The 14410-nt window shown below is 39.4% G+C and overlaps 2 pseudogenes; both read right to left on the bottom strand.

Annotated features, from left to right (window-relative positions):
* Window positions 1–597: 597 nt before the first annotated feature.
* Window positions 598–1697, bottom strand: LOC149991364 (nucleophosmin pseudogene; annotated as a pseudogene).
* A 10002-nt stretch (window positions 1698–11699) lies between these two features.
* Window positions 11700–12264, bottom strand: LOC149991363 (FUN14 domain-containing protein 2 pseudogene; annotated as a pseudogene).
* Window positions 12265–14410: the final 2146 nt, after the last annotated feature.

The raw sequence follows: 14410 nt of genomic DNA, 5'->3' as shown, positions 1-14410 counted from the left end.
ACTAAGCAAACAACCAGAACAGGAACAGAATCATAGGTATGGGGACCATTTGGAGGGTTACCAGCTGGGAGAGTGAAGGGGGGAAAATGGGGAAGTGGTACAGGGACTAGGAAGCATAATTGGTTGGTACAAAATAGACAGGAGGAAGGTAAGAATAATATAGGAAAGGATGAAGGCAAATAACTTATATGCATGACCCATAGACATGAACTAAGAGGGGTGGGATTGCTGGAGGGAAGGGGCGTACTGGGAAGAGAGGAGTAAAGGGAAAAGAAATTGGGACAACTGTAACAATGTAATCAATAGAATATACTTTAAGAAATAATGATTTGGTGATGATGAACTCCTTTAGTTTTTTCTTGTCTGGGAAGCTCTTTATCTGGCCTTGGATTCTAGATGATAGCTTTGCTGGGTAGAGTAATCTTGGCTGTAAATCCCTGCTTTTCATGACTTTGAATATTTCTTGCCAATCCCTTCTATCCTGCAAAGTCTACTTTGAGAAATCAGCTGATAGTCTTGTGAGATCTCCTTTGTAGATAACTTCTTTTCTCTTGCTGCTTTTAAGATTCTCTCTTTATATTTATTTATTTTGAGTCATTCAAATATTTATTGAGCAGCTAGGGAGATACAAAGGTGTTTAAAACATGGTCAAAAAGGTAAGGCAAATGAACAACAGCAAGAAAAGTTCACTGAATCACAGCAGTCAAAAGAAAAGTGCTTTAGAGGTTAAGGGGGAGATCGAGTGCAGCCCGGAGGGGGGCCTGGCTGAGCGGTCACTCAGGAAAGGGGATTGAGATTAAAATAGAAGACTTCAGTCTGGATTGCTGATGATACTCAGTATGGACTACATTTCTCTCTCCTTTTTCTCTTTCCCCATCTTTGGGCTTAATTTACCAGTAGTGCCCACGGTTGTTCAAGGCGCTTTTTCTATACTTGCTTGCATTTTTGCTTTTATGTCTTCTACAGAACTAGGTCCTTTTGGTGTTTTAGGAGTTTTTTCCTGTTTTTTGAAGGATTCTTGACCTTTTGATCTTGGCATTGACGGTTTTGAGTCTTTTCCATTCTGGTTTGATTTTTGTGCATTTTTGGCTGGAGTATCTCGTATAGATTTCTTTACTGGAGCTTTTTCTTCAGCTTCCTCATTCTCGAAATCATCATCATCATCATCTTCATCGGCAGCAAGTTTTACTTTTTTCTGTGGGACCTTGCTGCCGCCTCCAGGGGCGGAGCGCTTCCCGGACATACTCAGGAGCTTCACGTCCTCCTCCTCTTCGTCTTCTGACTCTGCATCTTCCTCCACAGCTACTAAGTGCTGTCCACTAATATGCACAGGCCCTGAACCACACTTCAACCGTAAGACCACAGGTGGTGTTATTTCAAAGCCACCAAGGGAAACCGTGGGCTGCACAGACATTTTCAGGGTCGCCAGGGTCACTTTAATGGGACTGCCTTCGTAATTCATGGCCTCTGCTTCCACAATGTGCAGTTCGTCCTTTGCCCCGGCCCCTAAACTGACCGTTCGTAAGGATAATTGGTGCTCATTTTCATCATTATCCACCTTAAAGTGATAATCTTTGTCAGCTTTGAGTTCACAACTGAAGAGATAGTTCTGGGGCCTCAGAGGGCTCATGTCCATGTCCATAGAATCTTCCATGGGGTGGTAGCACGCACTTAGGTGGGAGAGAATGCGGACGGAGATAAATGACTTCTGCTCCACAGAACAGACACACAGGACGGAATCGCACCAGGGACCTCTCTCTTTATATTTAACCTTTGGCATTTTAATTATGATGTGTCTTGGAGTGGGCCTCTTTGGGTCTAGCTTGTTTGGGACTCTATGCTTCTTGGACCTGCATGTCTATTTCCTTCACCAAATTAGGGAACTTTTCTTTCTTTCTTTTTTTTCAAATACATTTCCAAGTTTTTCTCTTTCTCTTCTCCTTCTGGCACCCCTATGATGCAAATGTTGGACCTCTTGAAGTTGTCCCAGAAGCTGCTTACTCTATCCTTATTTTTTTTATTATTTTTTCTTCTTGTTGTACTGATTGGTTGTTTTTTGTTTCCTTATATTTCAAAACATTGATCTGATTCTTGGTTTCATTTACTCTACTGTTGTTTCCCTGTTAATTGTTCTTTATTTTAATTGAATTATCCTTAGTTTCTGACAATCTTCTTTATGCTGTTCAGGTCCTCAGTAAATTTGTTGAGCATCCTAATAACCAGAGTTTTGAACTATGCATCTGATAGATTGCTTATCTCCATTTTGTTTAGTTCTCTCTCTGGAGTTTTGATCTGTTCTTTCATTTGGGCCATGTTTCTTTGTATCCCTCATTCTGGCAGCCTCCCTGTGTTTGTTTCTATGTATTAGGTAGAGCTCCTATGACTCTGTCATGGTAATGTGGTCTACTGTAGTAGGTCTCCTGTAGGGTCCAGTGGCACAGCCTCCCCTTATCACCCAAGCTGGGTACTCAAGGTGTGCCCTTCGTGTGGGCTGAGTACATCCTCCTCTTGTAGTTGAGCCTTGATTGCTGTTGGCAAATCAATGGGAGGGATTTACCCAGGCCAGTCAGCAGCAAGGACTGGTTGTGACCACTGACTGCCAACCTCCACCCTCTGTGAAGGATCAGATGTACAGGAGTAGGGTGGTGGTGCTCCAATATGGTTTGTAGCTGTCCACTTGGTGCATAGATTCTGGGGTTTCCAGGGTGGTGAAAGCCAAGGTCAGCCCCAACCTATGTTTTCTCCAAGGCCACCCTGCCTGAGCTCTAAATAATCTGAGATGGCTGCTACTTATGCTGGGATTGAAGATTCCCAGGTAAAGCCAAGCTGTGAATCTAAGCTAGTTACTGCTATTGCCAGTCCTGGGGCCACTTAGCAAGAGGTATGGGACTGAGAGCTCACTGAGGCAGATTGTTGCTTGTTTGAGAGGATTTAGGAAGTTGTGAAGCATGAGCCAAGACAAGTCATTCATATGGAAAAGCAGCATGGATGGGCCTATAAATTGGTGGAATAGAGTCTCTGGGGACCTTCAGGGTGAGGCAAACGGTGTTAGACATGTTGATGGAGTCTCACATATGACATCAGCCTGCTGGCTTAGTGGCTCTGTGGGTGGATGGTTCAGGAAAGAGACAATGGCCTCTGTTTGCCTTTTGTCTGGGATAAAGCTGTCCCCTAGCTCTCTCCTTGATGCCAGACATTCAATGTCTCCCTGTATGCCACTGGTGCCCTTAAAGCTGCTACCGCAGTGCTGGAGCTCAGAGGGAGTGAGTCCGAGTAGGTGAGTCCATGTGTGGGTTCTTTAAGAGGAACTTCTTGGGACTCTGTAAGTTTCTTTCACTGACTGAGTCCCCACTGGTTTTTGCAGCCAGAATTTATGGGGACTTATCTTCCTGGGCTGGGGGGCCTGGTGTGGGGCTGGGACTCCTCACTCCCGAGATGTCCCTCCTGAATTTTTATCCACCACATGTGAGTGTGGGACCAACTTGTTCTGTGTCCTCACCCCTCCTACCAGTCTGGACGGATGTAGCTTCTTTAATCCCATAATTGTCAGACTTCCATTCAGCTCAATTTCTGACAGTTCTGAGTGATTGCTGTTCTATATTTTAGTTGTAATTCTGATGTGGTTTTGTAAGAGGGTGAGCCGTGTTTACCTATGCTGCCATCTTGGCTGGAAGTTGAAGATAATTATTTTTAAATTCCAATTTACTAGGTACATAGTTATAAAAGAACAAACAAAGGCACAATAACATGGAATGTGCTTTTAGCATACTCTTAGGAACTACAGAGGTAGTAGGCCAAGGATTTGGGGTTATCAAGGTGGTGACTGTTCTTTGAAGTGCCTAACACATGCAAGAGCAAGAGAGAGTAGCATCCAGTATAATCTCCTCTTAATTTAAATACATCTGCAAAGAACCTATTTCCAAATAAAGTCACATTTACAGATACTGATGGTTAGGGCTTAAAGATATCTTTTCTAGGGAACACAATTCAATTCACAACAGAGGCTAACACATACCATAAGAATATCAACATTTATGCTATGGGTCGTATCTCTTGCTTCCAATCTTTGTAATACTAGAGAGATATGTTGGGTTTTGCATAGAAGGGGGGATAAGTTCCATTTTCTATTTCTGAATTAATTTCCAAAGTGGTTGCATTGAGTTATACTCCAACCATTAATGTCTGAATTCTTTTCTCTTCACATTCTTACCAACACTTATATTACCAGATCTAATTAATTTTGCCAATCTTATGGGCGTGAAATATTACCAACCAGACTGCATGGATGTGGGAATAAATCTCATCTCCTTCACTGTGTGTCACTCTACTTTTAATTTTCCTGATTACTAGTAAGATTTACTATCTTTTCATAGCTTTATTGCCTCTTTTGTGGTTCATTTTATGTGATTGTCTTAATATTATTTTCTCACTTTTTAATTGAACTGTTTATTTTTTATTTATGAGTTCTTTATATATATTGGATATTAATCTTTTGCTGCTATATTTATGACAATTTATCTTCTCACAATTTGTGGCTTAAATTTCATGAAGTGATCTTTATCCATTCACCATCCATCTAATGATTTTTTTTATTTGAGAGAGAGAGAGAGAGAAACATCAGTTTGTTATTGCATTTATTTATGCATTTATTTGTTGGTTCTTGTATGTGCCCTGACTGGAGACAAACCCACAACCTCGGTGTATCAGGACAATGCTCTAACCAATTGAACTACCCAGCCAGGGCCCATCTACTCATTTATATATCTTTCTTGTTGTTTGAATACATCCTATGGAGAGACCTCACCAATCTGTTAACTGTGGTTATTCCTGGGTGGTGGGGTTTTGGGGTACATGTTGCCTTCTTCTTTGTCCTTTTCTCTATTGCTTAACATTTTATAAAAAGCATACATGATTTTTGTAATGGCAATAAAGTTTACTTCCATTTAGTTGAAGAAGAAAATTGAAGATCTGGAGAAGTAAAAAAGAAAGGTATTTGCAATTTCCTTTGGGGAATGGGTGAGATTTGGCACCAAGGAATGTTGGGCAAGTAGGCTCAAATAAACTGTTGATCCTTACTTACAGCTGAGGTAGTTATGAAGCAAGTTTGCCAGTGAGTGATAGCTCACCATATTTAATGAAAACCTACTTATGTGCTTAAATTACTTAATTCAGAATTCCAGTAAGAAAACCTATAGAAGAAATTTTTCTGAGCCCTTTCTGTGCCAGGAAAAGCTGCATAGGGGTATCACCAGGAAAAGTGGAATGGCAGTACTTATGAAGCTTCAGGGTGACATTGGTTACCTGGGTGAATCACATTTCAGAGTCTGGCCCTCAGACTTGAAATTTCAATGTGGCTGGATAAATTTTAGGTAAAATATTTTTTAGGTAATCTTTATTAAATTATTACATATGTATTAAAAGTACACAAATCTTAAGTGTAAAGTTCAATGAATTATCATGAAGAGAACACAGTTGTATAACTAGCATGAAGATCCCAAAACAGAACTTGACCAGTCCCCAAGAAGCCCTCCTAATGTACACTCTCAGTCACTACTCATCTCAAAGATAACCACTATTCTTGTTTCTAAGGCCAAAAACTAATTTTACCTCATTTACAACTTTATATAAATTGAATAATGCAGCATATACTCTAATATATAGCTTCTTTCACTAAATGTTGTATTGATAAAAGTCTTCCATGTTGTTTCATATAGAAATAGTTTACTCAATCTCATTGTTGTGTTACTTCATTGTGTGAATAAACTATACCTTATCCATTTTATCATTGATGAGCATCTGGGTAGTTTCCATTTGGGGCTGTGATAAGTAGTGCTGCCACAAACATTTATATATATATAAACTTTTACATATATATATGTTTAGCTTTAGTTGTTATTGCCAGTTTTCTAAAACTGTTGTACCATTTTATGTTTCCCATCAAGATATTCCACATCTTTGCCAACATCTAGTATTGTCAGTCTTTTCTGCATTAACCATACTGGTAAGTGTGTAGTGGTGTTGCATTGTGATTGTAATTTGTATTTCTGTGATGACTTATGAAGTTGAACAGTTTTTCATATGTTTATTGGTCATTTGGATGTCCTCTTTTTTGAAGTGCTAGTTTTAAGTCAATTTTCAAATGGATTGACTGTAGTTTTCTTACTGGTTTGTAAAACATTATATATTCTTTTTTAATTTTTATTTATTGATTTTTAGGAAGAGGAAGGGAGAAGAAGGAAGAGAGAGAGAGAGAGAGAGAGAGAAATATCAATTTGTTGTCCCACTTATTGATGCATTAAATGGTTTCTTCCTGTATGTACCCTGACCAGAGATCGAACCTGCAACCTTGGTGCATCAGAACGATGCTCTAACTAACAGAGATATCCAGACAGGGCTAGGACATTATATATTTTTAACACGAATTCTCTCCTGGATATATGTATTTCAATTTTTTTTGTCTGCCTTTTCACTTTTTAAGAAGATTTTGTTTATTTTTAGAGAGAGGGGAAGGGAGGGAGAAAGAGGGAGAGAAACATCAATGTGAGAGAAAAACATGATCGGTTGCCTCTTGTACACACCCCAAAAGGGGACTGAATCCACAATCCAGGCATGTGCCCTGACTGGGAATCAAACTGGTAACCTTTAGGTTTGTGGGATGACACCCAACCACCTGAGCCACAATGGTCAGGATGCCTTTTCACTTTCGTAAACAGTATCTTTTGATAAACAACCGTTCTTTATTTTAAGGAGTCCAATTATTCCCTCTAAGGTTAACACATTTTGAGTCCTATTTTAAAAACCTTTGCTCATCTCTAGATAATATTTTGAAGTATCAGGATTTGTTCTTTCTGAATTTCACCCTTTCCTTTTCTCCCTTTCTGGCAGATAGTGGACTCTGTGCTTCACTGCTTTCTAGGAAGTATGTGGCTGAGCTGAAAGCAGATTAACTTGTAAGTTATCTGAATGTTCTTTTCTAAAAGCCCATTTGGGTTCTTCCACCAAATGGGACTTCTATAAAATTCAAAAGAAATGACCATGGAACTGGGAGGAGAGAAAGTGGGAGAAGTTAACTGGAACCAGGACCTTGCTTCCCACATCCTCCTGGTGAAGCCCTAGAGAGGAATGGCTGCTTTAATGAACTTGAGGGACAGAGATGCAAGGCCTGGGACTGCATTATAAGGTATTTCTGTGTCCCAAAGCTGCCACAGAAGCCACAGAGAGTGCCAGTCTATAGATGCCAACTGGGAAGTTCCTCAGTAATAACCTGTGAGAATCTTCCTCAACTCCTCTCCAAGGCTTGGCATTACATAAGAACCCAGATCCAGTAAAGGAAGCCCCAAGAGTATAACTTAGACTGACCCTCCTCTAGTCCCAACAGAAGTAGCTCTATCTACTTCCCTATATGGCAGTTTCTGAAGTTTGAGATTAATTTGAGAATGGAGAGCATTAAGAACTATTTAAAGATGTAGATACAGAACATGGATGGAAATTACTTGATGTGAACTGAAGGTGAAAGTATAATCTTCTTAATAAATTCCAGTTTTAGCCAGCATAGCTTCCTGATTGCTCTAGGATTAAAATAATAACATGGTTTAAAATGGAAATTTTTTTTTCTTTTTCCCTGAATTGTATTCCTTGTCTTGATCCTCTCAGGAGCTCACTAAACTTTTCTTCCTCCTGTATTTTTCCTTTCTATTAGAAAATGAACTTTGTTGCTTTCTTTAGATGTGAAAAAAATGCTCTTAATTTTCCATTATAAAAATTAAAATACTAATTTATTTGTAAAATATGTTAAATAAAGTAATATTTGAATACAGAATATTTATAACTTATGTTTGTTATAAAGCTTAATAATGAAATAAATACCCATGAACCTACCACCCAACTCAAACACTAGAGCATTATCAATAACTTGTATTTATCTGAATGTTTCTCTCTGTCCCATATCCTGCCTCTCTATATAATTAACCACTATTTTGAATTTTATATTTATCATTTGTTTTAAAAGTTCTATTGCCTATGTATGTTTTCATAAAAAATATATTGCTTGATTTTTCCTTATTTTTAACTTTATAAATATGCTGCACATAAGTCTTCTGCATCTTGCTCTTTCCACTCAACATTATGTCTAAGATTAACTGTTTTGTTATATATAGTTGTAATTCATTCATTTCCAAAGATATATAATAGTCTCTAGTGTGAACATATCACAATTAATTTTTCTCTAAGTGGATATTTGAGTTGTTTTCATGTTTTTGCTATCACCAAAAATGTTGCTATGAACATGTTTCATAGCGCATACATAAAAGACTTTCCAGGATTTATACCTAAGATTGAAATGTCCTGGTTGTAGGATATGGGTATGCTCAACTTTATTAGTTAGGTAATGCCAAAGTGTTTCTGAAGTGGTTGTTCTAGTTTACATTCCCACCAGCAGTATATAAGCATCGCCCTTCCTGTCATTTTGTATTGGCAGACATCTTAACTTTTGGCAATCTAATGATTAAAAATGGTACCTCACTGAGGTATGTATTTGCCTTGTTCTGATTACTAATGAGTTTGAGTGTTCTTTCATATGTTTATTTGGCATTCCTGTTTCCCACTCTGAATGCCTGTCCTTGTCTTTTGCCTATTTTTCTGAGTCATTTTTTTCCCATTTTGATCTGTGGAAGTTCTTGATTTATATTCTGGCTACCAGTCCTTTATCAAGCATGTGTATTGCAAATATATATTATCTTCACAAGTTATAGCATTGTGATTTCGCTTTAATTACATGTCTTTTGATGAACCAAAGTCTTTAATTTTAATGCGGTCAGTATTAGTTATTTATCAATATGTAATAAATTACCTCAAAACTTAACAGCTTAAAAAAACAAATTTTATCTCACATTTTCTGAGGGTCAGGAATTCAAACATGGTTTAACCTCTTGCTAAGGTCTCTTATGAGGTTGCCAGGAAGCTGTCAAGTGGGGCTCATCTGAAAGATTGACTAAGGGAAGACACACCTACAAACTCATTCTTTCTTTTTTATTGATCTTATTGGGGTGACACTGACTAACAAAATTATACAGATTTCAGGTGCACAGTTAAACAACATATCATCTGTAGAATGTATTATGTGTTCAGCACCCCAAGTCAAGTCTCCTTTCATCACCATTTATCTCCCCATACGCTCCTCCAGCTCCCCACAGCTGGCAATCACCACACTGTTGGCATGTCCATTTGTTTTTTTGTTTTTTTTTTTTTCTCTTTTTTGCTCAATCCCTCCACCTCCAAACTCATGTATGTGGTGGATAATGGACCTTGGTGTCTTGTAACGTCTCATGACATGCTAACAGGCTTCTCTCAGGGTGAGCAATGAAGGAGTGATCAATGAAAGAGCGAGAAAGACTATCCAAGGCAGAAGCCTCAGAAGTAACATCCTATCACTTCTGCACTATTGTATTCATTAGAAACAAATCACTACATCCAGTCCACTCCCAAGGTGGGGGATTTTACAAGAGTGCAAAAACCATGAGGAGGGGGATCACTGAGACCACCTCAGAGGATGCCTACCACACACTCAAATTTATCAATTTTATCTTATATTGTTAGTGCTTTTGTGTCTTGCTTAAGAAATACTTCGTTACCACAAAGTAAAAATACATTCTCCAATATTTTCTTCTAAATGTTTTTAAGTTGTCAATGCCCTCCAGCCAAAGACCATATATCTGTAATTGAACGAGTTGGGTTTGTTACTTATTGTACGAGGGAGAACACACACCGTGAGGAACCAAGGAGTGTCTCAGTAAGACTATACTAGAAAAAAACCTTTTATTGGAATTGAACCTTGGTGGAGTGTCTAAGAAAGTGGAAGTTTGGTCTAGATTGGATGCCATCAGAAGTGAGGGCAATTCTATGATTGGGTATCTCAATAAATCTTAATATATTTGTGAGGAAAGGAGAAAAGTATAAGACTAAAGCTGTACTTGGTAAAGCAGTCACTCATTTTGGCCAAGACAGGAAGTGTTTGGTACTTTGTGAGTGGCACAGTGCTTAGACAAAATTATTAAGTGGCCTTGCTTTTTTTCAACTTATTATGGTCTCAGAGTAACCTTATCTAAGGTTGGTATTCTATGTATATGTCTAAATAAGAGAATTACATGGCATAGATGTGTGTGCCAGGCGAGCTTCTGAATGTCAGAGACTGCTCTCTTTTTTTTTTTTTTACCTTTATTTTAAAGTATCTAATAAACTTAGAGTTGTATTTTATATGTGCTATACTACAAGGTTCCAATTTTATGTTTTTCTTTTTTAAAATATTTTATTTATTTATTTTTAGAGAGAGGAGAGAGGAGAGGAGGGAGAGAGAGAAACATCCTCAGTCAGCTGCCTCTCACAAGTTCCCAACTGGGGACATGGCCCACAACCCAGGCATGTGACCTGACTGGGAATCGAACCAGCGACCTTTCAGTTTGCAGGCCAGCAAACTGGTTATGTATAACCAGTTGTCTTACTGTTATTTGCTGCTAAATTTCTGGTCTTTAACTACATGTTTTGAGAGCTTTTAGTAATGTTGTTATGGGTTGATTGTTTAACTGATACTTGAGAGTGTGATATGTTAAAGATATCACACTACTTAGCAATTGACTAAGTCAGAACCAAGCAATGACTCTGAAGTCTGTCCTCTTAATCTGTATGTTATTATACACTACTACCTCCCAAGAAGAAACAAAAATCTTGGTTAGTATGCATTGATTTCACATGGTGCCAGGTGGAACTATAGAGCTGATGTCACATTCCTTTTTCCTCAACCTATTGTAAGTAGGTATTAGTCCCCACCTATCCAGTGAAATTGCCCTTAGCAAGGTCACTAGTGAACTCTAGGCTATCAATGGCATTCCATACTTCTTTATCCCCATTTTACTCAATAATTTACCAATTTAACAGTTGGATTGAATGTATCCTCTCAAAATTCATATTTTGAAACCCTAACCCCCAAAGTATGATATTAGGAGGTGGGCCTTTGGAGGTGATTAGGTCATGAGAGTAAAGCCCTCATAAATGGGATCTGTGCTCTTGTAAAAGAGACCCCAGAGAACTCTCTTGCCTTCTCCACCATGTAAGGATATAAGGAGAAAATAGCTATCTGCAACCCCAAAGAGGAGCCTCATCAGAACTCAACTATGCTAGCTCCCTGATCTTGGACTCCACCTCCAGAACTGTGAGAAATGAATTTCTGTTGTTTGTAAGTTACTCAGTCTATGGTATTTTGTTATTCTTTTCATGCTTAAAGGTAAATGTATTCAGTTCCTTTCCATGCAGCACAGAATAAGGTATCTATGTGCTTGTTATGCCTTTTCCAAATCATTTCAGACCAACTTTAAGGATCCACTTATTCCGCACAGTGAGCTATCTTGCAATATGTTCTAGTAGGTATCTTATGTAGGGGGGAAAGGAACATTCTTGCTGACCTACAGATTAGTCAGATGGAGAATGTTCTGGGAGGAGAGTTAATGTCTATTGTCTCTTCCATTGTTGTCATGAGGCTCACAGTAGGGCCGTATCAGTTTGTACCAAGAGATGCCTATAGAAGCCATTCAGATATGCTATAGCAGGGAGGAAGGCACAGGAGAAGAGGGGGAAGAGGAGACTTGAGGTCCTATGATGGAGTGAAGAGGCTGCTAGTTGTATAAAGCAGGAACAATGAGACGTCCTCCTTAGGATGCCGTGCCAAGCAGAAATCCTCCGAAAAATCCACCAGTCACTATAACATTCTTCTTCACAAATGACATCATGTCCTCAGCTTTGCTTTTCACTTCCATAGATAAGTGGTTGCTCTTATAGATCTTCAGCTGTTCCTTAGCTTTCTTCATGTCCTTCTCTACTTGTTGCCAGTCAACTTTGATGTACCCAGTATGGTTTGCAAGCTGAAGGAGAAAAAATCCTCCTCCCATATCTGTTGCAGCCAGCTTTCCAACCTTCTGGAATATGAAACCCATGCACCATCCAGTGACACCTCCAATTAACAGCTGGGCTGCCATGCTATATGTACTATACTTTTCAGCTGGGGGCCCAGATTTCTAGCCAAATAGCTTGTGCTACTATGGCTGCTTTTTAGCAAATTATGCAAGGTCCAGTCAGTCAAAATTTCCTTGACTGGACACAGCCACTTCAATGATCTCGTATCGCAATGACACCCATGGAGGCTGCACATAGAACATGGTGTGGCATGCTGTTTTCACCACGAACTGGCCTTCCAGCATGTGGGGCAGATGTTTCCATTCCCAAGGCTATAGCAGAAAAGAAATAGGGTAGCTGAATGCAGAACCTGCATATATGCTGTCTACAAGAGACTCATCTCAGAACAAAAGATTTACACAGGCTGAAAGTGAAGAGATGAAAAAAAAAATCCAAACAAATGGTCATGATCAAAAAGCTGGGGTAGCAATACTTAGGCAAAATAGACTTCAAAGCAAAGGCCATAACAAGAGACAAAGAAGGTCACTACATAGTACTTAAGGGAGTAGTCCAACAAGAGGATATAACCCTTATAAACATATATGCACCCAACATAAGAGCACCCAAATATATAAGGAAAATCTTGGAGGACTTTAAGAAATAGACTGACAGCAATATGGCCATTGTAGGGGATTTTAGCACCCCACTATCAACAATGGATAGGTCGTCCAAACAAAAACTCAACAAGTACACTATGGCATTGAACAACACTCTAGATCAAAAGGACTTAATTGATATTTACACATAATTTCACCCCAAAGAAGCAAAATATACTTTCTTTTCAAATGCATATTGATGCTTTTCAAAGATAGACCACATGGTAGAATACAAAACAAGCCTCAACAAATTCAAGAAAATTGAAATCATATCAAGCATCTTCTCTGATCACAATGGCTTGAAACTAGAAACCAGCCTTAAGGAAAGAACTCAAAACCAATCAAATGCATGGAGACTGAATAACATGTTATTAAATAATGAATGGATTAACAATGAGACCTTCTTTTCTTAGTTTTCATGGCACTGAAACCTCATCGTGTTCCTCTTATCTCACTGGCTGCTACTTTGGACTGTTGTATGCTGACTCCATTTTTTTCTCCCAGCCTCCAAATTTTGGAGTGTTTAGGGCTCAGTCACCAGACATTTCTCTCAATAACCTCACCTGGTCCTCACTTTAACTACCATCTCTATACTAATTACTCTCAAATAGACATCCCTTGCTTCATATCCTGAACTCCACACTTGTATATTCAATTGCCTACTTGAACTTTCCACTTGGATACCTCTAATTTAGCATGTCTGAAACAGAATTTTGGTTTTCCAACCACCACAAACCTGCTCCTCCTACAGTTTTCCCCTTCTTAGTTAATGACAACTCCATTTTTCCAGTTGCTCAGACTAAAAACCTAAGAGTCATCCTTGATACCTCCCTTTCCTTCAAACTCTACATCAAATCCATCATTGAGTCCTCCTAGCTCCATTTCCAAAACATATCCTAAATCTGGCCACTTTTCACCATCTACAGTGAGAAATTTGGGGAATTGTTACAGAAACAGGAGAGTCCAAAAATCCCCGGAGTTTGTGGCTGGGGGATGGGGAGAAGGAAGCAGCTTTCAGAATGCCTCCACATGCCTGAGGCTGATGGCCGGTGTCTTTTATTATGTAAATTGCTTTAAAGCATCCAAAGCCTCAGGTGGATGGGAGGAATCTTGAACCAGGTGATGGTATGGAAAGCACACAGAGCCTACATGGGGTTCTGTGAATGGTCAGAACTGTTGGCAACACCCGCTGCGTCAGAGGATGCAGTCAGGGATATATAGGCAGCTGCGAACACTTTAGCGGGGGGGCATGCTCGGGGGCACGCTCTGGGGCTGTCTCCCTTGCTGGTGAGTGTTCGCAGAGGTGCTCTGGAGAAGGAGAGGAGATCCATGCGGTTTACAGAAAGAAGACAGTTCGCAAGGAGGCTGAGAATCCAGGTGGTCCTGCATTGAGAGCTGGAGGGCACCACAGTACAGAAAGGACCTCGCCAATCAGGTTGAGTGATTGGCAGCTGCTGGTAAAGCTGAACTGTGTTTGGGAAGTAGGGAAACGGTGTTTCTGACCTTCCTAAAACTGGCTAGGTTTGGTAGAGGGGAGGCAAGGATATGTGTAACTGTTAAATAAACAATTTTTCTTTTCACTCAAATATAATGTTCAGAGTTGTAATTTTGGCGGCGGGCAGTCGGACCCCTAACTAAAGAGCCCGTGGGTTTGTTTTCAATTGGAGCAGCCCAGGGGCTCTGTAACAGAATCATTGATAAGAAAAGTAAGAGAAGAAGCATTTGTATTTTCCCGAATCAGAGAATAGCACATTTCTTGTACGCAGAGCAAATGAACCAGTGTGGGGAGTGAAAAGCATCAGAGTGCCCCCTAC

The sequence above is a fragment of the Furipterus horrens genome, unplaced genomic scaffold, assembly GCF_987537825.1.
Source record: "Furipterus horrens unplaced genomic scaffold, mFurHor1.1.pri manual_scaffold_17, whole genome shotgun sequence".
NCBI classification, from domain to species: Eukaryota; Metazoa; Chordata; class Mammalia; order Chiroptera; family Furipteridae; genus Furipterus; species Furipterus horrens.
Note: the sequence above shows the minus strand (reverse complement) of the source record. Positions and strands in the feature narration are given on the sequence as shown.